A 23,132-nucleotide genomic window follows, 5' to 3' on the forward strand; every position below is an offset into this window, starting at 1 on the left:
GTAACCTTCATACATTATACAGGATTGTCATGGTTATTTATTTATTAGGTCTCCTCTAAGGCTGGGCCAAGGCCAGAAACAGGCATGACATTGTCAGGCTTGGGAGGATTTTGTGTATCTTGCCTTTGAGACAGCTCCCTAGGAGGAAAGAAAAATTGCCTAGATTCCTGGGCTCCCTGAAATTATTTGTTCTAGTTGATGCTTCAGAGATCAAGGACCTTATAAATTTCTTCCCAGGCTAGTCTTGGACCAGAACAATTTTAGCATAAAATAAGGGAAAGAAAATGTGAAGTAGGATCCAGTGAACTTCCTGATTTATCGAACAAACATAATTTAACGTTTTTGCTGAGTACCTGAGTTCCAGCTGTATAGGTGAGTGTCAGCATGCCATTCTTGGTCATTCCTGTTTCTACAGGGGGCAGGAGTTGGCATATTATTTGTAGGTTCCCCCGTCCTTGGATTGCATTTTAATGTCTATTAATGAGTGTTACACATTATTAAATATGTATACAAACTTGGACATTGTGGTGCTACCCTAAGTGCCATATTAGGTGACATTCTAGATTTCATTCCCACTCAATAGTCAAAGATAATTGGAAGTTTATACAGATGTAGAGAACATGGGAGCAGTTGTACTAAGATTGATCATTCTGTAACTGTTCAAGAAATGTATATCGAGTGTGTGTTATATTCTGGACACTATTTTGGACTGAAGAACTGGTGTGGAGCACAAAAGAAACAGTCTTTGCTCGAGTGGTGCATACATTATGGTGCAGAGGATAGACATTAAACAATCGAACAGAGTGGTTACAGATAGAAATGTTATGAGATAAAGGAAGAGAGTAATGTGCTGGAAAATGATTGGTGGAGTCAGGGGTCTTTCTGATGAGAAGCCATGCCAGGATCTAGGGAAAAGGAGTTCCAGGTAGAGGAAACACATACACAAACCCTGGGGTAGGAACGAGCTCAGTGATTTCAAGAAATAGAAGGAGGGCAATGATTGGAGGATGCCGATATTATAGAGTTGGGGAGAAATGACTACATCTTCCCAGCCACTCATGAAATGCTTATTGGAGACTCATAAGAGATGTATATATATTAATACTCTATATAAATACCTATACCTCGTCTCATTTAACAACACAGTGATGTAGGCATTGTTATTCCTGTTCCTGGGTCTCAGAGACCAGGTCTACATAGCCAGGAAGTAGCAGCGTGAGGCAGAGTGTCAGGGCCTTCCCCCTCCACTCTTTCCACCTCACCTTAACTGCAGACCCACGGGGTGGAAGCAAGGCACTGGGAATGACACAAGTGCCAAATCATTGGCCTCCTAGGCTGGCTTGCGTAGGATACCCATCTGAACAAATTTTGTGATGGCTTTGTTGGGATATTAGCAACAATAACAATTATAAAACAATGATGACAACAATGGCAATAACTATACCCACACTATGTACTTTTACAGTTTGTAAAGTACTTTACCATACAGCACCTCATTTGTAGCTCCGAAAAGCCCTCAACGATAAGCAGGGCAAGTTTTATTCTTCTCCTTTAGGTTAAGAGCTTGCCTGAGGTGACACAGGGCACAGGGCTGGGGCTGGCTCTTCTGATTCTAATCCAGTGCTCTTTCCTTAAACCACAGAAAGTCCTGATTGAAGAGTTATATATAGTTCATAAGCTTCTAGGCCTGCAGACTCCCAGAAAACAAGTTTATCCTTTCTTCCAAGTGCTTTGGACTGTAAAGAAGAGGCATAAAAGATGAATTCATTCATCATGTACTTATTGAGCTCCTATCGCGTGTCAGACACAGGAAATGTCAAAGAATCCCAGTTAAATAGGTTAAAAGGTACTAATTTAGCACAGTGTTCTATGTTATTTGTATTTGATAATATAAGACTAGAAAAAACATGATGGAAATACAGAGGAAGAAATGATTAAATCAGTCACTTTGGGGAATTTGAGGAAGGCCTCAGCATGAAGATGACATTGAACTGGGCCTTGAAGGATGAAGAGTAGGATTTCTCCAGAGAAAAAAGCAAGGAAGGTTATTCTAGGAAAAAAGGATTACCGTGATCCAAGAATATGGTGTCTGTGGGGAATAGTAAGTAATCAGGTATAACCGGGGCATGGGATAGATAGGAAGTAGTGGTGGAAAATGATGATGGAAATGTAGACTAAAGTCAGGTCGCGGGAGGGCCTTGAGTGTCAGGCTCAGGAATTGTATTTGACTGGATCATTCCAGGCTTGTGGGAAGGGGATGGCATGATTATATTTGCTCTGTTTTAGATAGAAAATGCTAAAGGCTGGGAGGAGTTGTGTGGGAACAGGGGAGAGGTTACAAACCATTTTAATAGTTTAGGAGAAAGAAGGAGGCCCTGAATTGGTTGTAATCCCTAATTATTGAGGAGAAATATACAGGTAACATTGATGAGACTTAAGGACTGATTGGATGTGTAGTCATTCCAATTGCATTTTAAATGCACGTGATAGTTTTCTAACATTTGCACACATGCACTCCTTATTTTGGCTTCCCCAAACTCACCCTAATTCTCCCTGAGTTTTTAAGTCAGCTACTGATTTATTTTTCTATCTTACAAACAAAAAGGAGAAAAACTTATAGGTCTATGATCTTATGTATTCTTTCTGTGTGATTTGATTTTGATGATCCCATAGGATTCTTCTGGCTGAGGAATGCTGAGTACAAACAAATTTTTCAAGACTTGGATACTATAATTATATTTATATGCCGCTGATACCTTTTATTATTTGGAACTGTTGTTGCATATTTGAAAACCCGTCTACTAAGCACTTTGGGGAAATTATTCTCAGCCATTGACCTCTGGCAGGGAAACATTAGCAGTTCAACCTCTTCTCTCTCCGCTTCAGGCCTCCTGCTGAATGTTGAAGGAGAATCCAAGTATTAGATAAGGGACCATACTTTAACATTTGTGTCTGTACCACACTTTTCTGTAATATTCCTTCCTTCTATTCTTCTAGTAATTCGGGACTGCTCATCCTGGCCTTAAAATGTAATTGTAGGGTAGGAGTTGAGGAAAATAAATCAACAAATATAAAATATTTTCTCTTTAAATCATATGCATCAAGAATTTATTTCTTTTGCATAAGAGGTTTGCATATAATTTCTGAGGTAAAAGGAGTTTTTCTGCTTTAATTTGGACTTGTCTCATTCCCACTTCACACAAATACATGTAACACAGTGGGAAGGGTCCCCAGATAGTTTCATACATTTGGTGGGAAAACATTCCCGGGGGCTCCTCCCATGTTAAATCAGTATGTTTCCATGAAAAAGAGGAAGTATTCTGAGGCTGTTCCGGTCACTCCCATCCTGGCTTTGCCACTTGGGTGAGCCCCTTCAACCTCCCTGAGCCCTGGGTGCTCCATGTATGTAATAATACTCGTGTCCTGGGAGTGTTGTGAACACCCGAAAAGGTGGGTGTAGCCACCAGAACAAAGTCTAGCACAAAGTAGGGGTCAGTAAGTATTAGTTCCTTCAGACGCTGGCTTAAAGAAGTTAGATGAAAGAAACACAGGCTTTTCTTATGCAGATTAGAGCTTAGTTTTCAAAACCATTAATTGGCAGAATGTTATCTAAAATTCCTGATTCTGATACCTCCATTAAGAGATTCTGATGTCAGAAATGGAATTACATGGCCATTTATCCTCTTGGTGGTATAGAAAATAGGTATGTTTTTACTTTTTCTCCTCAGGCTGGTTACAGAAGGTAGAACCCAGTTTCCATGAATGGTGTTGAAAGTCTCAGCTTGAAGAATCCTTGTCTTTAAGACTTTAGCAAGCTCTGTCAGCAAGCTGCTAGGAAGAAAATTTCCTGAAAAAGCTGTCTTTTTTCTTTTTAAACAAGTAGCACATATAGGTACACAAGTCAACTTACAGTCTGAAAAAAGGCTTTAAATCATGCTATTGTAGAATATTAGCCAGATTCTTTTGGCCATTCAAATGGCCATCCAATAAATATTTATTAAGAACTTATTTTTTTAGTAGTAGTAGCTAACATTTACTGTGTATATGCTATGTTCTAGGCACTGTGCTTAGATTTGGTTATTTCATTTAATCCTCACAAGGCTCTATGAGATAGACACCGTTACTTTACACAGACACACACACACACACACACACACACCCCTTACATGTGAGGAAGCTGGACTTCAATAGGCTTAGTAACGTGTATAAACTTACACAGCTAGTAAGTGACAGAGAGCCCAGAACCAAACCCAAGTCGTCTGACTCTGTTTGAAGTCTACAGTCCCACAGTCTATGGGAGATTTTTTTTTTTCAGAATATTATGGGAGTACAAACGTTTTGGTTACATCAATTGCTTTTGTACAGTTTGAGTCAAAGTTATAACTGTGTCCATCACCCAAATATTGTGCATTGTACCCATTGGGTGTGAATTTACCCATCCCCACTTCCCCCCTCCTACCTGCTTGATTTCTGTTGAATTTTACTACCGTATGTGCACATGAGTGTTGATCAATTAGTTCCAATTTAGTAGTCAGTACATGTGGTTTTTGTTTTTCCCTTCTTGTGATATTTCATTTAGAAGATGGTCTCCAGTTCCATCCAGGTTGTTACAAAAGGTATTAGTTCACCATTTTTTTTTTATGGCTGAGTAGTACTCCATGGTATACATATGCCACATTTTATTAATCCACTCATGTATTGATGGGCACTTAGGTTGTTTTCACATCTTTGAAATTGTGAATGGTGCTGCCATGAACATTTGAGTGCAAGTGTATTTTTTATAAAAAAATTTTTTTTTTTCCTTTGGGTAGATACCCAATAGTTGTATTGCTGGATCAAATGGTATGTCTACTTTAGTTCTTTGAGGTATTTCCATACTACTTTCCATAGAGGTTATACTAGTTTGCAGTCCCATCAACAGTATATAAGTGTTCCTATCTCTCTATGTCCATGCCAGCATCTGTTGTTTTGGGACTTTTTGATAAAAGGCATTCTCACTGGACTTAGGTGATATCTCATTGTGGTTTTGATTTGCATTGCCCTGATGATTAGAGACATTGAGCATTTTTCATATGTTTATTGGCCATTAATCTATCTTCTTTTGAAAAGCTTCTGTTCATGTATTTTGCCCACTTTTTAATGGGGATGCTTAATTCTTTTTGCTGGTTTGTTTGAGTTCTTTGTCGATTCTGCTTATTAGCCCTTTATAGGATATATAGCATGCAAATATTTTATCCCATTTTGTAGGTTGTCTATTTGCTCTATTGATTGTTTCCTTGGTTGTGCAGAAGATTTTTAATTTAATCAGGTCTAATTTATTTATTTTTGTTGATGCTGTGATTGCCTTTAGAGTCTTCTTCATAAATTCTTTGCTTAGACCAATGTCTGTAAGAATTTTTCCAACCTCTTCTAGAATTCTTATAGTTTCATCCCTTATGTGTAAGTCTGTTACCCATTGTGAATTTGTTTTTGTGATTGGTGTGAGGTGTGGATCTTTTTCAGTCTTCTAAATGTGGCTATCCAATTTTCCCAGCACCATTTATTGAATACGGATTTTTTACCTCAGTGTATGTTTTCATCTGCTTTGTCAAATATGAGCCTGTTTTTATATCTGGATTCTCTGTTCTGATCCATTGGTTTCTCTTCTTGTGCCAGTACCATGCTGTTTTGGTTACTATAGCCTTGTAGTATAGCTTGAAGTCTGGTAAGGAGAGGTCCTTTTTGCTTAAGTTTTCTTTGTCTAGTTGGGGTCTTTTCTGGTTCCATACAAAGCATAGAATTATTTTTTCTAGATCTGCAAAAATGACATTGGCATTTTAATGGGGATTGCATTGAATCTGTAAATCATTTTGGGTAGTATAGACATCTTAACAGTGTTGTTAGGTAGGGATGAGTGTAGGCAGGTGGCAGGGCAGGCAGTTAGACTTGCAGGTGGCAGGGCAGGTGATAGAGAGATGTGGTCAAAGGCCAAGGGTCAGGACCAATAAAAATAGAGAAAAGAAATCACAATAGCAAGAACTTGAGGTTAGGGACTTTCCCAGGAATATGCACAAAAGCTAGGAGCTTATGACCAAAGGTAACCTTTCCCTCATTAGCATAGTAATTAGTCATACCCACTATTGCCATGACAGTTCCTGAGCCAGCCATACAGGGACAGAAAATGGGAGGGTACATGATTCCGGGAATCTCCCCCCACTTTCCCAAAAAGACATGAATATTCCACCCCCAGCATAACATATCATTAGGGATTAACATAAAGGACAGACCCTAACCCTGGAGTGACACTGTTCCTTATTGGAGCAGTCCACTCTCTACTGACTTTGAGAATATGCTGTACTTTCTATACTCTGTCTTTAAGCTCCTGGTCATCTCCACTCGTGGGGACAGAACTGTTCCTCTCTGTGGAATTTACTTTCACTTTGCATTAAAAGCTGCTTGTGTGGAAGTGCTTCATGTCTGTCATTACTCTGTGGCATCAGCCCTGCTTGCAATTCTTCCAAGCATGGAGCCAAAGAACCAGGACAACATCTCTCCCTAGCCACCCCTGACAATGCTGATTCTGATGATCCATGAGTGTGATATGTTTTTCTATTTGTTTACATCCACTGCAATTTCTTTCCTCAGTGTTTCCTAGTTCTCCCTGTAGAGGTCTTTCATCTCCTTGGTTAAATATATTCCTAGGTAGTTTATTTTCTTTGTTGCTATTGTGAAAGGTATTGAGTCTTTGATTTGATTCTCAGCTTGATTATTGTTGGTATATAGGAATGCTACTTATATGTGTACATTGATTTTGTGACCTGAGACTTTGCTGAATTTATTTATCAATTCTAGGAGTCTCTTAGCAAAATCTTTGGGGTTTTGCGGATAGAAGATCGTATTATCAGCAAAGAGCAATAGTTTGACCTCTTCTTTCCCCATTTGGATGCCTTTGATTTCCTTCTGTTGCCTGATTGCTCTGGCTAGGACCTCCAGCACTATGTTGAACAGAAGTGGTGACAGTGGGCAATCTTCTCTGGTTCCAGTTCTAAGTGGGAATGCTTTCAGTTTTTCCCCATTCAGTATGAGGTTGGCTGTGGGTTTGTCATGTATGGCTTTTATAATCTTGAGGTATATTCAATATTTTGCTATGCCTAAGGGTGCTGAATTTTGTCAAATGCTTTTTCTGTGTCTATTGAGAGGATCATATGGACTTTGGTTTTGCTTCTATATATGTGGTGAATCACATTTATAGATTTGTGTATGTTGAACCATCCTTGCATCTCTGGGATAAAGCCCACTTGATCATGGTGGATTATTTTTTTTTTTTTTCATGTGCAGCTGAATTCGGTTTGCTAGGATTTTATTGAGAATTTTTGCATCTATTAAGAACTTATTTATATAGTAAGTGCTGATGCTACACCTCTGAGCAAAACACAGTCCCTGATATCATCCCAAGTTTAATTGACTTGGATAAATATTTTATGCATTATAAAAATTAATTGGTGTTTGTTGCTGTCTGAAATGGGAGGCTTTTCTATCTTTTAAGCAGGGAGGAATAGAGAAGAGACTGAACTTTAAAAATTAATTGCATTTGAGTTAGTAACTGGATACCCATTTTTATTGACCTAATTGTCTTATAGATGTGCAATTATTTAATCTGCTAGGCAATTTGTATTTCTGCAGTATTATCCTCTTCATGCATCATTATCACCCTGTATATTCAAGGTATTGAACCTGTTTCACAAACAGTATTAATCTCAATTAATTTAGGAGCATTAAATAATATTCGCTTGTTAAATATATTCTTTGATATGCCTCCCATGTTTATGCAGTGTCAGAAGCTGTTGAGGCTGATAAAAACAAACATTTGGTTAAAGAACCTTCTCATATATTAATCTGATTTTTAAAATTACTTGTGCATTTATATTTTGTAAATGGTTTTGGTTATGGAAAACACCTTATTAGGCTAATTCAGAGGTTTGAGGCTGAAGTCCAGCCCCTTGGCTTGGTTTCATCTGAAGAACATTAAAATAGTAGAACATTTTCTGTCTTGGCAAGAATCATAGTGTTGAAATTTTAAACAGAGGACTTAAATTTGTCCATGAGACTATAAACTTCTTGAAGGCAAGGACTCATCTCTGTCCCTCAATGCACAGTTGATATTCTTTAAATGTTTGCTGATTTGAGTTGAACTGAGGTGCATAACAAAACAGAATTTGAGAAGCAAAGTCTCTCAGGTTTTCTTTATTTAATAGACATAGGACTGCCCTGGCAAACCATCCTTTCTTCTTCATTTAAAAAATTTCACTTTATTATGTTCGTCTTTGATGTGGAACATTTTTATGGCTCCTGCTGTGACTCATTTTGGTGTTGAGTTAACTGCTTCCTTGGAGCACAGCCCTTCCTTTTAAGCTGTGGTATTCAGGCTCCCCAAAGGCAGCTTGCCTATGGGTAGAGATCACAACAAAATGTCCAACTTCTATTTCAACTTCTAGGTAAAAACAGAGAACTAAAATTAAAAACCATATATCATGTAAGTCACTTGAAAAAAAAAAAAAAAAAAACGAAAACCCAGGGGCATTTGTATATACCTATTAACTATTGACCAGCAAAAGGAAGTTATCTTTTCCGCAGAGATAAAAAGGTGACTCAAGGCAATCTCCCCAAGTTAAAAAAGTTTTGAAGTTTTACTGTGGAGTCCAGTAAAACTGGCATTTAACTTCAGGAACTACCCCCCTATATAATGTATTCATCACAACCAAACACAAATTAATTAACATATATGTCCTAAATTTATAAATGCAATATTAATGTAGAATGGGGAAAAAGGTAAGTGGGAATAGTTGAGAATTCTCCACACATCCCTCATTTACCACCAAGGGATTTGTTCCTTTGCGCCTTCTGTTAGTGTAACTTAGATTTCCTCAAACTTCAGTGTGCTCATGAATTATTATTGTTTATCCAAAACACATATTTTCTATCTTAGAGGGGATTTAAGAGATCTCAAAGGGACATGTTAATTACCTTTAGAAACTCACCTCTAACCATACTTCTATACATATATTACACAAGAAAACTAACAAAGACCAACAGTCAAATTCCTGGAGAGACCTTTAACCCTTCTCTGTGTAAATTTTTTACTTGTGAAATAAAAAGCCCGGTCCCTGGCCATGTCATCCTGTACTTAGGGCATAAGGAAGCTTAAGTACAAGTTGCCATTATTGTGCTCATGGTGACCTCTCGGAGGCATGTCAGCAGGGCTGTCTTGTCTGTGAGATGTCATCAGACATCATTTAGGATGAGCTTCCAGTCTGGCTTCGTACAGAGATGCCATGGGATACCTCAGAAACTTCCTGAGTGGCTAGTATAACTATGAGGCTTTGGATCTTGGTTAAATACAAGCAAATTTTAACAGCAACCTGGTAGAGGGTAAAATGCCAATCCTGCCAAACTTCTGTTCCAGGCAGGGGGCTGTCCTGCCACTCTCAGAACTGGCTGTCATCTGCTCCTCTCTTGTCACACTGACACGGCCCCCTGGCTGGGCTGATTGGTCGCTGGCAATAACTGATATGGAATACTGATTTGTCTCTGGCAGTTCCTTTCACTCCAAAGAGGCTGCTTTCTACCCCTCTTCTTGCCTTCCCGAGCCCAGCCTGGTGCCCACCTTCCCCCAACCCTACCACCCCTGCACCCCAGGGGGAGGACCAGTCCTGGCGTGATGCTCTGAGGAGGTGGTGAAATCCACCAGGCTGCTCTCACTCCGGCTCGCTCTCGGGAGAGTCCTGTTCCAGACTTCTCAGGGTTTTTACAGCACAAACAACTGCATGCGGCCCGAGGGGAGGCTGAAAAGGACTTGTGTGTGGTGGTTTTACTGCCTCTCGTCACTTTTGTTGGCCTCCTCCTGACTCCTGGAGGTTCAGGCTGGATTTCTTTCTGCCGGAAGACACTGAAGAAAGATCCCTTCTCCTTCTGTTGACTCTTTCTATTTTTATGGTAAGTGCTTGCATTGAATGAGCTGCTCGGCTGCTGCAGTGAACTGAACCGGCTTGCTCTGCTCGCTGTCTTCCCAGCTAAGCTTAGTGACCTTCCTTCTGCATTTCTTCTGTTTTCACGGAACCTTGTCTGGGGCGATCCAGCTAACTAAAATGCCAGGGTCCATTTGCCTGGATTGTTTGTCTTTTTATGTTTTTTCCCATAAACGTGAGCTCTTCGGCTGTGATGGAAATATAAGTGCTCTCTCTTTGTCCTTGAAGCAGCAGCCAGGGAAATATGTTCACGATGGTAAACTGCAGCAGTGTGCAGGGAGGATGACTGACAAATTTGGGCAAGATCAACCCTCAGCATGCTGAGGGCACCCTCTCAGAATCGGAAGGGCTGGGGGTGATCTGCCCACATACCAAACTATCTCATCATTCTGGGTGAAGATGAGCACACACGTGTGAGTTATGTGGAGTCTGCTGTGGGCAGCTTTGCTTTACTCACCTGCCCGTGGGTCCAGAATGACCCTATATCTTGTGGGGTTTGTAACTTGGGCAGGAACATTCTCGGCGGGAGGAATCCTGCGCTGGCAGATGGAGTAGACTGCATGACCTCATTGCTTCTTTCCCTTCCGAGTCTCAGGGTACCCAGCTCTGCAGCCTCTTCAGAGGGTGGTAGGGCAGTGATGAGAGGAACATTTTTGAGTTGACAACATAGTTTTGTCCTCTTGCTGGGAGATAAAATGCTTTGAGGCTATTGGAATGGTTAGACTTTTCTAAGAGAAAATAAGCAGGTTTCTGATGAAGAATATGCATGTGGCAGATTGTTTATTCCACGGCGTTACTCTTAGAATAGTGCTCTAATTTTTCCCCTGGTCTCCTGCGGTTTGCTGAGAAGAGCATCACAACTTCAAGTCTATGACTGGCTGCTGCTTGACACCCAAAGGAAACCAAGAACATTTTGGTAGTTTCACCTTGTTGAACCTGTGCGTTGCAGGAGTCTCGCCTTACGGGGGGATTTTGTTGTTATTGTTGTTAGCAGGTGTGTTGAATTATTTTAATCAAATCAGAATTCCAAAGAATAAGCTTCGCAGTTGTAATTCTGCTTAGTTCTTTTCAAGTCTTGGACTGGAGATGAGTTATCTTACTTAATATTGTGTGGGTTTCCCAATTACGGTCCATGTCACTCTAGGGAGGGTTCCCATCAAATGTAATTCAGTCTCTGATTCATAACCACTGTACTAATACAATGTGATTTTTTTGTGATAAATGAGGGGGAAAATGTAGGGTAAAATTGCTGGCCTCTCCCTGTGCTGATTGGGAGTTTGGAATGTAAAGTTCCTTAACTGTCTTGCTCATTTTCACCACTTTTATTTCCACTGTTCATGTGGATTTTTCTTAAAATAGTGGTGATGACATCAGGCATATGCTTTCATCCTGTTCCCTGGGTCCAAAGTAGATACATTTGGTATTTTTGTTGTTTTTTTGCTGAAGGGTTCCTTGCATATATGAAGGCATACATTTAAAGAAAGAGTAAGAATTTGTAGATCTTTACATGATACTCCAGTTCAAGAGTAAAGCCAGCACATAGGTTAACAGCACCAAAAAAAAAAAAATTTTTTTAATACTGTAGTCTCTGAATCTTTAAATAATGTTTGAAATATTTTCAGCATTGTTTGGATTAGCTGTTCTAATATCCACTCTTTCCTACATTGATTGTGGTTTGCAGCAATACTGTATTGGACTGGCAGACTTCTCTGTTTCCTCTAATGTTCTTTAATGTTCTGCTGTTTACTTACATCCTTAATGGTGTTTTCTTACTTAGCTTAATCTTTTTTTTTTTTTCTCCAATTGAAAGGATTTTATATGGTGCCTGGCAACTCAACTGGAGATATTCATCAAGATGGAAAGAGTTAGAATCAGCTTGGGTGTCATGGAAATAGACTCAGTATTTCACACTGCAGGCAATTTCAGATGCATTTAGAAAAGATTTCATTTTAATTAGTAGCAACTTCAGCTTAAGGAGAAAAAAATTCCTTAGGCTTCCTTTATTTTGCTAAACAAATTGTTTACCTATGTGGTCAGAATTGTATGTGTGTGTGTATTACACACAGGTATATACACATACAAGCATATACACAAATGTACTGTTTATTTACTTGTGACTTAAATGTATACATATTTTTAATAGGTATAGCATCCTTATTTAGAGAATAGAAGGAAATTTCCTGAGATATTGCTGTAGTTAGCTTTTCTTTTCTTTCTTTCTCTTTTTTTTTGGTAAGGATTTCCCCATTTCCTATAGCCTACCTCCAGATAATGCCTTTGGGAATTTCTTTGAATTGGGAGAGTGTATTCTTCAGCGTTTCCTTGTCTCACAGCATGATGTCATGTTAATTCCTTTGCAGGGTCTCTAAAGGCAGCATAGAAAACTACTGCAGGAAAAATTGACAAAAGCTGTGCTGAGTGGAGCCTGTAGCCTCTTGGTGTGATGAAGTCACTGCAACATTTTACTTGTGTGTGTTTATTTTGCTGCTGTGCCTTGCAACTGATTTTGCTCGCAGCCCTAGCAAGTTGAAGTTGTTTAAAATGGGTCTAGAAACACCTAGATTGGTGTAGATGCAGTTATTCATTTTTCACACTCTTTAATTATAGATATCATCAAAACAGTGCTTTTACTGTTTCCTTTGGTGGTGTTTTAATTTGAAAATTGCAGCTCAAACTATGAATCAAATCTTCAACTTTTATCCTCTTACCTCTCCTTTCTCTATTCCTTAGTTCTATTACATGTTTATGTATGTGAACACGCATATATGTACACAGACAAACTCAGAGAATGAAAATTGTATGAGGGTTGGCTACAGTTTCTCTTTTAGTAACCAAACTCCAAATATTCAACTTATAATCATGTAACTGAGAGAAGACATTGCCCCCATTAATACAAATATAACTTCATACTTCTGCAGGCATTCTTGTCATTGAAACTATTTTCCATAGTTGATTACCAGGACCAGAAATAGATTCTGTTTTGCATTTTAATTAATGACATTCTGGATCCATCTAGGTTGTACTGCCCTCAAATCTTGACATGTTTACTGTCTGGAAGGTTTTTGTGTTAAGAAGGGGAGTTTATGAGTGTTACAAAGTAAAATCATTTGATTATGTGATACAGTCTTCTTTTGGGAACTGAATGAATCTTATCATTAGGATGTTGCCTGAATTTTTTTTGTTGCTTTTTCCAATATAAGTCAGTATAATCCCTTTTACCATCTCTCCATGAGACCCTTTAACAGAGTAAAAAGAGTCATGTGCAACTCCCACATAAAGCTTCTTAGAGGGAAGACCATTCTTTAGCAGAGATTCAAAACCACTTCTAACACCAGCTATGGTGATCTACTTTGAAAGGAACTCGCTATTCAATTGGCAACTCAGACAGATTGTATAAAATAGGAGAAATGCTTCATGAGCTGGGTTGAAAACTGCATTTTTGATCTGTGCCTCTCTACTGAATTCATTTAGGGCTATAGTCACTAGATTAGTTTCACAGGGGAAAAAAACCCCAAAAAACACATGTCTTCAGTAGCAAAATAATCTATCCAGACTGTCATAAATGTTTATGTTGCAAGTTATACCTCTTGGGTGGTAGAGGGAGATAGCAGATTTGTGGAGGGGAGCCAAATCACAGCCCCAAAGTAATGCAAGACAAAAGGGGAAAATTCTTCCCAAATTTAGCATTTAATTCTCCACACAGACTGTTTGCTCTTAAGTCTGAAGAACCAAGAAATTGACACATAATGACAGGTTTTGTGGGCTTTTTCTCTAATAGAAATCTTTGACACTTAATTAGGCATCCGCTGACCAGCCTTTTGGCTTGTGTGAGCCAGCAGCCATTCTTATAGATAGCAGACGCATTGTAATACGGTAGGAATTCACTTACATTTTTCCTGTTGGTCCCCCACTGGGGACCTCCTGTGAGTGTCAGAGAAGGAACGAGTGTATGGAGACCATCAGAGACCATGGCCAGTTGCAGAGAGATATCTTCAGGACCCCTGGGTTCCAGTTCAGCCCCACCACTAACTGGCTGCGTGACTCAAATTCTGTATCTGCTACATTAATTAGGCTTGGGCCAGATCATTTCAGAGGGCTCTAAGCCAGCCATTAAAGATTGTGAAATGTTATTTTACCTCTATTTGTTACCAGATGGATGGTCATTTTAATTGACCTATATGAGACATTTCTGGAGGGGGTGGGCTGCACCTTTCTTTGACCCTACAAAGCCTCTGAGACTATGACAGTGACATGAGCATCAGAGTTACTCAGAAAAGTGTGAAAGTGGTGACCGTTCATGAACAGGGCTCATATGTATATGATGATTACCGGTGTACCCTGGGACATTTTGAAAAGTCTCTTGCTATCAAAAGGGACCTTGAGAAGTATCTTACCTGTCCTCTCATTCCATAGACAGAAGTGATGCGACGTCCCCTGCATAGCACCTGGGCGAGATGACTTCAAGGCAAGGTGCATGTCATTTACTCAGAACCCTGCTCCCTTCCCAGTGCGAGGCCCCTTCAACTGTACACAGCTGACACTTACTGTCATTAATTGCTCACAAAACTGCTTTGTGGCATCTCTCTCACTGGTGTCCATTCTTTCTGGGTTCATTTCATGCAAATTACGTGGCTGTACCAGTCAGAGTGAGTCACATCAAGCAAATGTTTATGGAAATTTGTTTATGCTTGTGTGGAAATGCGTTTTTTTGATGTTGAAATTCTGCTTTTTCTATGAACATTTAAAGAATTTTACAAACACTGTGGTTAGTTTTTCCCTCTGTGTCTATACTATTTAAATGATTATTTATTTCTGTTTTGTAGAGGGGGTGATGTTTATGGATTGATTCCGTCATGCATTCATTCATTTACCTAGTACTTATTGAGCGCCTGTTGTTTCCCCCCTAACGCTAAGCAGTGGGGATGCAGTGGTGAAACAGCCTGACGTGGCCATTACTCTAGAGGAGCTCAGAGTCTACTTATGCATTGTGGTGTTTGTTGTCTTTTGATTCTCTGTTTACTATTTCATACATCTTCTCAAAGAATCCGGTCGAAAAACAGTTTGCTTGGGCAGTTTTTGCCTGTGGTTATTCCACTGAGAAATTCTTTTCATAAAAAGGCACCTTTGCTGTCATTACAACATATATCTTCCAGTTTTCCAAAACATTATTTTTAGCTTCTGATTTTGTGACCTGCCTGAACAAAAGAGATTAATTAGCTAAACTTGTTTGTACTATGTTGTGATTCATGAAATGACAATTCCTTTCTTTGGCAAAACTACCCTGTTCCCTAGAATCCTAATTTGATTGTCTGGAGAGCATAGTGTCCATGGACCTAATTGCAGATTAAAGACCAAACTCCTTGGCCTGACATACCAGGCCCACCATAATGTATTGCTTCCTTGTTGTTCTGTCTCTTGTTCTGAATCTCCATGGAATGCTCCAGAAGTAACAAAAGCATTTGCAGTGCTCAGAAATATGCAATGCTCTCATTTGCCTCGGTGCCTTTGCACATGCTATTTCTGCTGTCTTGAATGTCTCTCCTTTCTTCAGACTACTAAACTTTCAAAGCAAGTTCAAATATCCTGTCCCCTGAAATCATTTTGACACCTTTTTTTTTTTTTTTTTCTTCTTTTGCCCAAAGCTGAACTAGGTAGACCATCTCTGTTCTCTTATATCCCTCAGGACTTTACAGACTGTATGGTAATTATTTGTCTTCTTGTCTCTCTCTCTCTCCCAAACAGACTTTTTGTTCATTGAGGGCAGAGACTATATGTTCATCTCTGTACCTCAAGGGGGCCTGGTTCAGTGACCACGGTGTGGCAGACACCCAGTAATCCTTGAACAAACAGATGGGAAATCACCATCTAAAACCTATGGCGCTGGCATTCGCAGTCACTGCTCTACGTGGAGAACTTAATTTTTCAAACCAATGTGAATATATGCGTTATACTGAAAAATTTAAAGAGATTGGCAGACATCCTGATGTAGTCCACTAGAAATTCTATGTAAAACCCCAGAAAATATCTCTGCCTCCAAATGAGTTTCAATAAAGTAAACGACACGAATTTATTAAGTGCCTTCTATAAGCAAAGCATTGCGTTAGGTCCCAAGGAATGAAAGATTTTTTTTTTTTTTTAAGCATAATTCCTCTCCTCCAAAAAAAGGCCACAAGCTAGTGAGGGTTTGTCCCATGTATAAATGACCTGGTAACAAGGCAGACTGAGATTCTAGTAGGCCATATACTTGCAGATAAGGAAGAGGGTAGAAAGGGCATTCCACACAGAGGGTCTGGCTTGAGCAAGAGCCAAAAGATCTGATGGGAGTGTCAGCAATGAGGTGGCTTTGCTGCAGCAGGAGGTGGGGGCAGGGGATGAAGAAGGAATTCAGAAGAAGATGAGGAACCTTTGGGTGGGGGAGATGGGAATGATATCGGAAGATCTAAATGCTATTTATTATTTTTGAAAGCACGGCCGGGCGCGGTGGCTCACGCCTGTAATCCTAGCACTCTGGGAGGCCGAGGCGGGTGGATCGCTCGAGGTCAGGAGTTCGAGACCAGCCTGAGCAAGAGTGAGACCCCGTCTCTACTAAAAATAGAAAGAAATTATATGGACAACTAAAATATATATATACAAAAAATTAGCCGGGCATGGTGGAGCATGCCTGTAGTCCCAGCTACTCGGGAGGCTGAGGCAGGAGGATCGCTTGAGCCCAGGAGTTTGAGGTTGCTGTGAGCTAGGCTGACACCACGGCACTCACTCTAGCCCGGGCAACAGAGTGAGACTCTGTCTCAGAAGAAAAAAAAAAAAAAAAAAAAAAAAGAAAGCTGGGGGCTAAAATTAATAGGGTCCTGAAAAAGCCAAATGGAAATTTGTTTGGAATCTCTCCTCAGGTTTAATTAAATCAAAAGTCTGTATTCTGCAGGGAAGGAGGGCAGTTGCGCAGTGCATAACCGCATAAGACGTTTGTTTCTCACCCATCCTTTTGCCCTTCAGGGCATACTTTGACATTCAAAGTCATCACAGGGAAATGAAGCCAGGAAATCTAACCTAAATCAATCAATTTAGACCTGGAGAGAGTTTAGGATTGAGATCACTGAGGTGCCTGTTAACAGACTGTCCAGCGTGTGAAGAACCCCATGGGTCCTTTGGTGCTTTATTACTACTGTAATGATTTAGTTAGGTTTTTACCTTTGGCAGTTGACTTTGGGCTATTTACAAGGAATACAATTATTTTATGAACCGTTGAGATATGCATGCATGGGTTTGTTTCACACAGGTGAAAAAGTAGCTTAGAAAATTCTATCTGTAATAGATTCAGTTCATCTCCAAAGCCTGCTTTCTGCTGTGTCCCTCCCTTCCTTCCTTTTTTCCTTTCTTCTTTCCTTTCTTCCTTCCTTCCTTTTTTTTCTTTTTTTGTATCTTTTTTTAATTTCAGCATATTACGGGGGTACAAATGTTTAGGTTACATATATCGCCTTTGTCCCACCCGAGTCAGAGCTTCAAGCATGTGCATCCCCCAGATGGCACACACTAAACTCACATTACTAGAATTTTTTTTTTTTTAAGACAGGGTCTCCCTCTCTCACCCGGGCTAGAATGCAGTAGTATCATCATAGCTCACTGCAACCTCAAACTCCTGGGCTCAAGTGATCCTCCTGCCTCAGCCTCCCAAGTAGCTAGGACTACAGGCATGTGCCACCACACCTAGCTAATTTTTCTATTTTTGGTAGAGTCAGGGTCTTTCTCAGGCTGGTCTCAAACTCTTGGCCTCTGGCCTCAAGCAATCCTTCCACCTCAGCCTCCCAAAGTAGTAGGATTGCAGGTGTGAGCCACCTCACCCAGCCCCTCTTTTCTTTTTCCTAAAAGAATCAGTGAACATATTCTTAGGGAATGGTATTTTTGTAGGTTTTATGCATCTCAGAACTGGATCTGATCAGATGACTCTGTACCTTGAAATTAACCTAAAGATTGAAGAATTTGGAAGAAAATCTCTAGATATCTTGGCCAGAGCATGAAAGCGATTACATTTTTCTTATGGAGTAAGAGATGGTGAGATAGAAAAGAAGATTCATTCAATCATTTATTCATTTATTCATTTCACAAATACTTACTGGCTACTTACCATGCTTCAGGCATAAGAAACAACAGTGAACAAAACAGTCCATGTCCTACCTTCATGGGACTAACACTCTGGTAGGAGTGGGAGGAGGAGACAGACAAGCACATTAGCAAATACAAGGCATGTCAGGTCGTGAGGAGCACTATGGAGGAGCAAAATGAAGACTGTTCTGGCTACTCTTATTTTCACATTTGGCTCTCATTAGAGTTAATTTATGCATCACGTTTAGATTATTTTCTTTTCTCCATTCATTGTTAGCTTACCGTTTTTATATTTACTTTCTCAACTAGTCTGTCATAAACCACAATCTTGAGGGTTTTTTTCCCCTCCTAGATAAAAGCAATTATTGGAGCAATTGGAGTACTATGAACAAAAGTGATAATCAAACATTTCATTCTTGTATTGATTTCATGGAAAAATACTATGGATATCAAAGGTTATGAGTATTTTTCTCAAAGGTAAATTTGTCAAAATTTATATGAAGAATATGAGATAGAAACAGATCTGTCTCTCACTTAAGTCTGAGAGGAGTAGATTGGGGTGTTTGGGTAAAGGGGAGCTTTGACTATAGGGAACTTCAACCCTGGGAGGGGGCAAAGAAATGGTAGGCATCACCAGTGGGCACAACTCTTTTGGAGAGGGAGATGGGATTGAACTAGAAAGTGAACATGCAAGAGGTTTAGCAAGGAATTTCTATTTTGGAGGTAAGGAGGTAGGGAGAATAAAGCCAGTGAGATGTATGTATGTCAGTAAACAACAATTTACAAAAATAGGTTCTGCCTGATGTAGAACATCTGGGTGAGCTGATTAATGGAGAAATGGTGCCTTGAAACAAAAAGCAATATTTAGGGATTTCCAAAAATTCCCATTCTATATTCTGTGTGATCTTTAATTAATTCAGCATCAGTATTCCATTCTATTCCAAGCAAGCTTTTGGCCAATACTTTCTATCTTGCTTCTACAAGAATTAGGATTTACAGGAAAATATTTCCTGGTGGTGGAGAGCTTGGGCTCTGGGGCAAACAGTCTGTTCCCATCCTGGCTTTGCCACTTACTTATCTTTAGACATTGGGCAAATTATTAGTTTCTTTGTGCATCATTGTCCTCAATTATAAAAATGGGGTTAACTAATAACTCCTACCTCAGAGTTGTCATAAGTGATAAATGAGATTGTACACGGAAAGCCCTTAGTGCAGTGCTGGCAAGATGATCACATTATCTGACAATTGTTAACTCATTATTATCATTATTTGTCTCTGATGTTAGCAGTTTGGAGAAGTTCTTGTATGTATGTATGTATTTTCTTGCTTAGCAGAACTTTAATAATTAGGATCATACTTTCTTCTTCATGTTTGTGATTAATGATTTTAGGATGAAGATTTTGGGAGGGATCTAACCATTTTTGTTATCAGTCTCTTAGATGCTTATTGTTATTTGGAATTTACTTAGATTGTAAATCTGTATCACGGAACCTAAACAGGGAAATTGGAGGACAATGTTGGCCACAAGTCCCTGGTAGGAGACCTACTAGTCATGGTAAATGACATTTTGGTAGGAAAAGAGAAAAGTGAAGTGGAGGAGAAAAGGAGGAAGATAGCAGCAAATAAATAAATATCTCTGTTGACATTCAAGAGGACTTAGGGATGGTTGCTCCTCTGGTGGTGTGTAGTCCAGACAGGCTAATGTTGCAACATAGCTTGCAGTTTTCCAGGAGGGAATAACCAAGGAGGTGCGACTTGCATAGATAGATGCAGGTGGTTATGCAGTAAGTTTGTAAGAAATTTTTAGCAAAGAGTAATCAGAGCCCTGACAATACAAGAAATTGGCATCTTGGTAGGACTGGCGTAGGAGAGGAATAATTTGGGGGGGGGGGGTCAAAGAAAAGGACCCACACATCATGGATCTTGGCTGTGTGGAGAAAATGAATTAAATATGGCTTCATATTATAAATCGCCTAACATTACATTCAAGTGTTTTTAGCTAAAATTGAGCGAAAGGGCTTTCTAAAGCCTAGGTACTTTTTTTTCCATTGGCAAAGGCTTATAAAATGTTCCAGGGAGTTGACTCAAGGACAGTTCTCTTATCTTTGGAAGTTATCTTTGAGTGATGCAGTGCTATCAATTTCAAATCATAGTGTATTTCTGTAAATCATGTGATGTGTTATATAATGAAACTGAAAATACATATGTGAAAGTTTTTTATGGATCCCAGCCAGGTGCCCCTTTTGTCGGACCTTGACTTTTGAAGGTTTTTAGGCTGCTTATGGGGAGTTAGATTTCTCCTGCAAAATTGAAATTGAAAAGCATACCCACAGACTGCCCCAGTCACTGTGCACTGTGAAAATTTCCATAGTATGAGATGAGTAAAAATCAAAGCTGAACAAGAGTGGGGAGTGTTCTCTTGCATACCTGACCAAAGGTTCTAGTTTAACCCACATTATTGTTCTCCAGTTAACTGTACAGTAAACTGTGCGCAGTCCTCATTGTATCGGGTGAGTTCATTCTTTTTAAATTTAACCTATTGTTATCATCATAAATCACAAAGCTAAAAAACTCTTCAGTTATTATACAGCCAGAGTGATGGATGAGATGGACTACCCTGTACCATGACAGTCAATGTAAAGCCTTTCTTCTGTATACAAACACACACACACACACACATGCACACACACATACACACACACACATATGCATGTCTAACTCCTCCCCTCTCCCCCATAGACCGTAGTAGGCTTTTTGAATTATGAATCACTCTTATTTTTCCTTTTAATTCTTTACATCTAGCTCAATATCTGGCATAAAGTAGGAGCTTGAAAATGGTTGTTGACTGAAATGTGGAAACAGGTTTTGCTTTTTGTAATTGCTTTGTTGTTGTTGTTCTGTTGATTAAATACTCCTGTACCCTGTTTAGTTTGTGTATTACTTTTGGAGACCCAAATGATGGTACCTTGTGTTCTTGGTAACTTGATTTTATGTGACAGTCTATAGCATATTCATGACTCTGAGCTTTAAAAAAATTGCAATATTTTATAAGGAAGTAGCTCTGTTTTCTTTAAGGATATAGCAGCAGCATGAGATTATAGGAAAAAAGCTCCACCATAGACATATTTTTATGTATATTACCTTATACATACATAATAATGTGTATACATACATAATAGTAAGAAGTAAAAGTAACGAAGAGGTGGGAACAATTAAGTTGCATGCCAGAATGACCTAAGCGTAAGACACAGAGGCCACCTTTAGCTTTAAGCTTTCTATCATCCAGAGGGAAGAGGACATGCTTGTGGGAGGAAAGATAAACCAGTTGCTCAGGATGATTTTAACTACTCTTGGCACCAACATCAGACAAGATTTTCTCCCAGAAGTCCCCGTAAAAAGTACACTGTATTTTGTTATGAAAATCATCAAGCTTTGCAAGGCTGATTCTTCTAAACACTTTTGTTAATAGCAGAGCCTCAAAGCAAAATTTTATAAAGGGAATTGGCAGAGTTCTACCTAGGTACCAGTTCTCTGCCGATCTGGTTTGGCTCAAGGATATGAAAAGTGGATGGACTACTTGTCATTCAAGCAATCTCTCCTGTGTATCATTTATCTCAAATGAGGTTTTGAGAAATACTGATGCTGAATTTGAGGTGGTATCACTCTCTGGCAAATAAGGGCCTAGTGTGCAGCTATTCTGTGTGTCCAGTTAAGAACAGACTTGGTGTCTCAGTACTGTCAAATTAAAGGTGGGGTTGGCATCCTTTTGAGCAAGATGAGTTGCCTAACAAAGACATTTTCCTAAATAGCAGATTGCCCTTTTTATTTCCAAGGGGGAAATGGGGGAAGCAAGAAGCTAGGCCAGGATTACACATAGAAGATTTTTCGGACTCTCATTATTGCTCAGACAAATGGGTGATCCACTCCAGGGGCTTTAAATAGGTGCCCTTGGAGGGGAACCCAAACACTCAGCTAAGTATGGAAGGTTTTAAGAGCATCAGTTCCGCAAAGTCTGGACTAAATGCTCAGTCTCATTTCTCACCTCTCCATTTACAATCATTTTCTCCATTTTAGCAAAGCAAGACATTCCTCTTATCCATCTTAAGTCTTACTATAGTGCATTGTGCAGGGGTGTAGAAACAGCCTGGCCACCAAATAGAGCAGCAATTTGAAATATTGCAGAAAAGTATGGTAGTGTGAACAATAAAAGACTTTCCAACATAAACATATGCTACATTGGGATAAAATTCTGTGGGTGAAGTGGGCTGGATATGAGTTAAAGGAGAAAAACTAGCTATATAAATTTTCCAGCTGATAAAGAGGAGTTTGAGCATGGTCAGATATTTTTTAAATAGATGAAGGTGGGGTACAAAAGCTTTGTTTTAAAATCTCATTATTTACATATGCCAGAAATTACATTCTTTGTAATCCTATAAGCTTATGATGTCATCAACTTAAAACTTCATTGGGCGGGGCAGATCTTCCAGAGAGGATACGTAAATTTTTGTTTTGTTTTTGTTTTCAATCTTTGGGTCATACCCAGACAAACATGTTTGAAAACTACTAATCTACTCTATGTAGTATGGCCAAGGTAATTTTAGCCAGACTCCTGCTTTACCTAAAGAAAAACCTCAGTTAAAGAGCAAAGGTTAGTTTCTTCTTTAGACAAAGAACATAGGTTTGGAATAGATTGGACTATGACACTTATTACTTCCACGACCACCATCCTGGTCAAAGCCACTGTCATCCTGTGACTGGATCATTGCAGTAGCCTCCCAGCTCTAGTCTTGGCACTGTGTTTTCAACAGGGAAGCCTAGAGTTATCTGATTAAAACAGAAGTCATACCGTATCAATCCTCTGCTCAAAGTCCTGTTTTGACTTCCCATGATCCAAATGATTTCCCCACCCCATCTTATACTACTTTCCCTACACTTGGCTCACTCTGCTCCAGCCACAGGGGCCTCCTTGCTGGTCCTTCTGCACGTCACCATGCACTTTGCAATCCCAAGTCTTTGCACGGCTATTCC

The 23,132-nt window shown here is 39.5% G+C and overlaps 1 protein-coding gene across 3 annotated transcripts in view; it reads left to right on the forward strand.

The window, feature by feature from the left end:
* Positions 1-23,132, forward strand: part of ANO4 (anoctamin 4) — a 325,441-nt gene that overhangs the window by 54,294 nt on the left and 248,015 nt on the right. For 2 of the 3 annotated variants that reach the window (XM_069490103.1, XM_069490107.1), the window contains exon 1: positions 9,731-9,972. The exons of the other annotated variant lie outside the window; for it this stretch is intronic. The gene's annotated coding sequence lies outside the window, so the exon portion shown is untranslated. Of the gene's footprint in view, positions 1-9,730; positions 9,973-23,132 lie in introns of those variants that run through there. 3 annotated transcript variants of the gene reach the window in all.

The sequence above is a fragment of the Eulemur rufifrons genome, chromosome 16 (genome assembly GCF_041146395.1).
Source record: "Eulemur rufifrons isolate Redbay chromosome 16, OSU_ERuf_1, whole genome shotgun sequence".
NCBI lineage: Eukaryota > Metazoa > Chordata > Mammalia > Primates > Lemuridae > Eulemur > Eulemur rufifrons.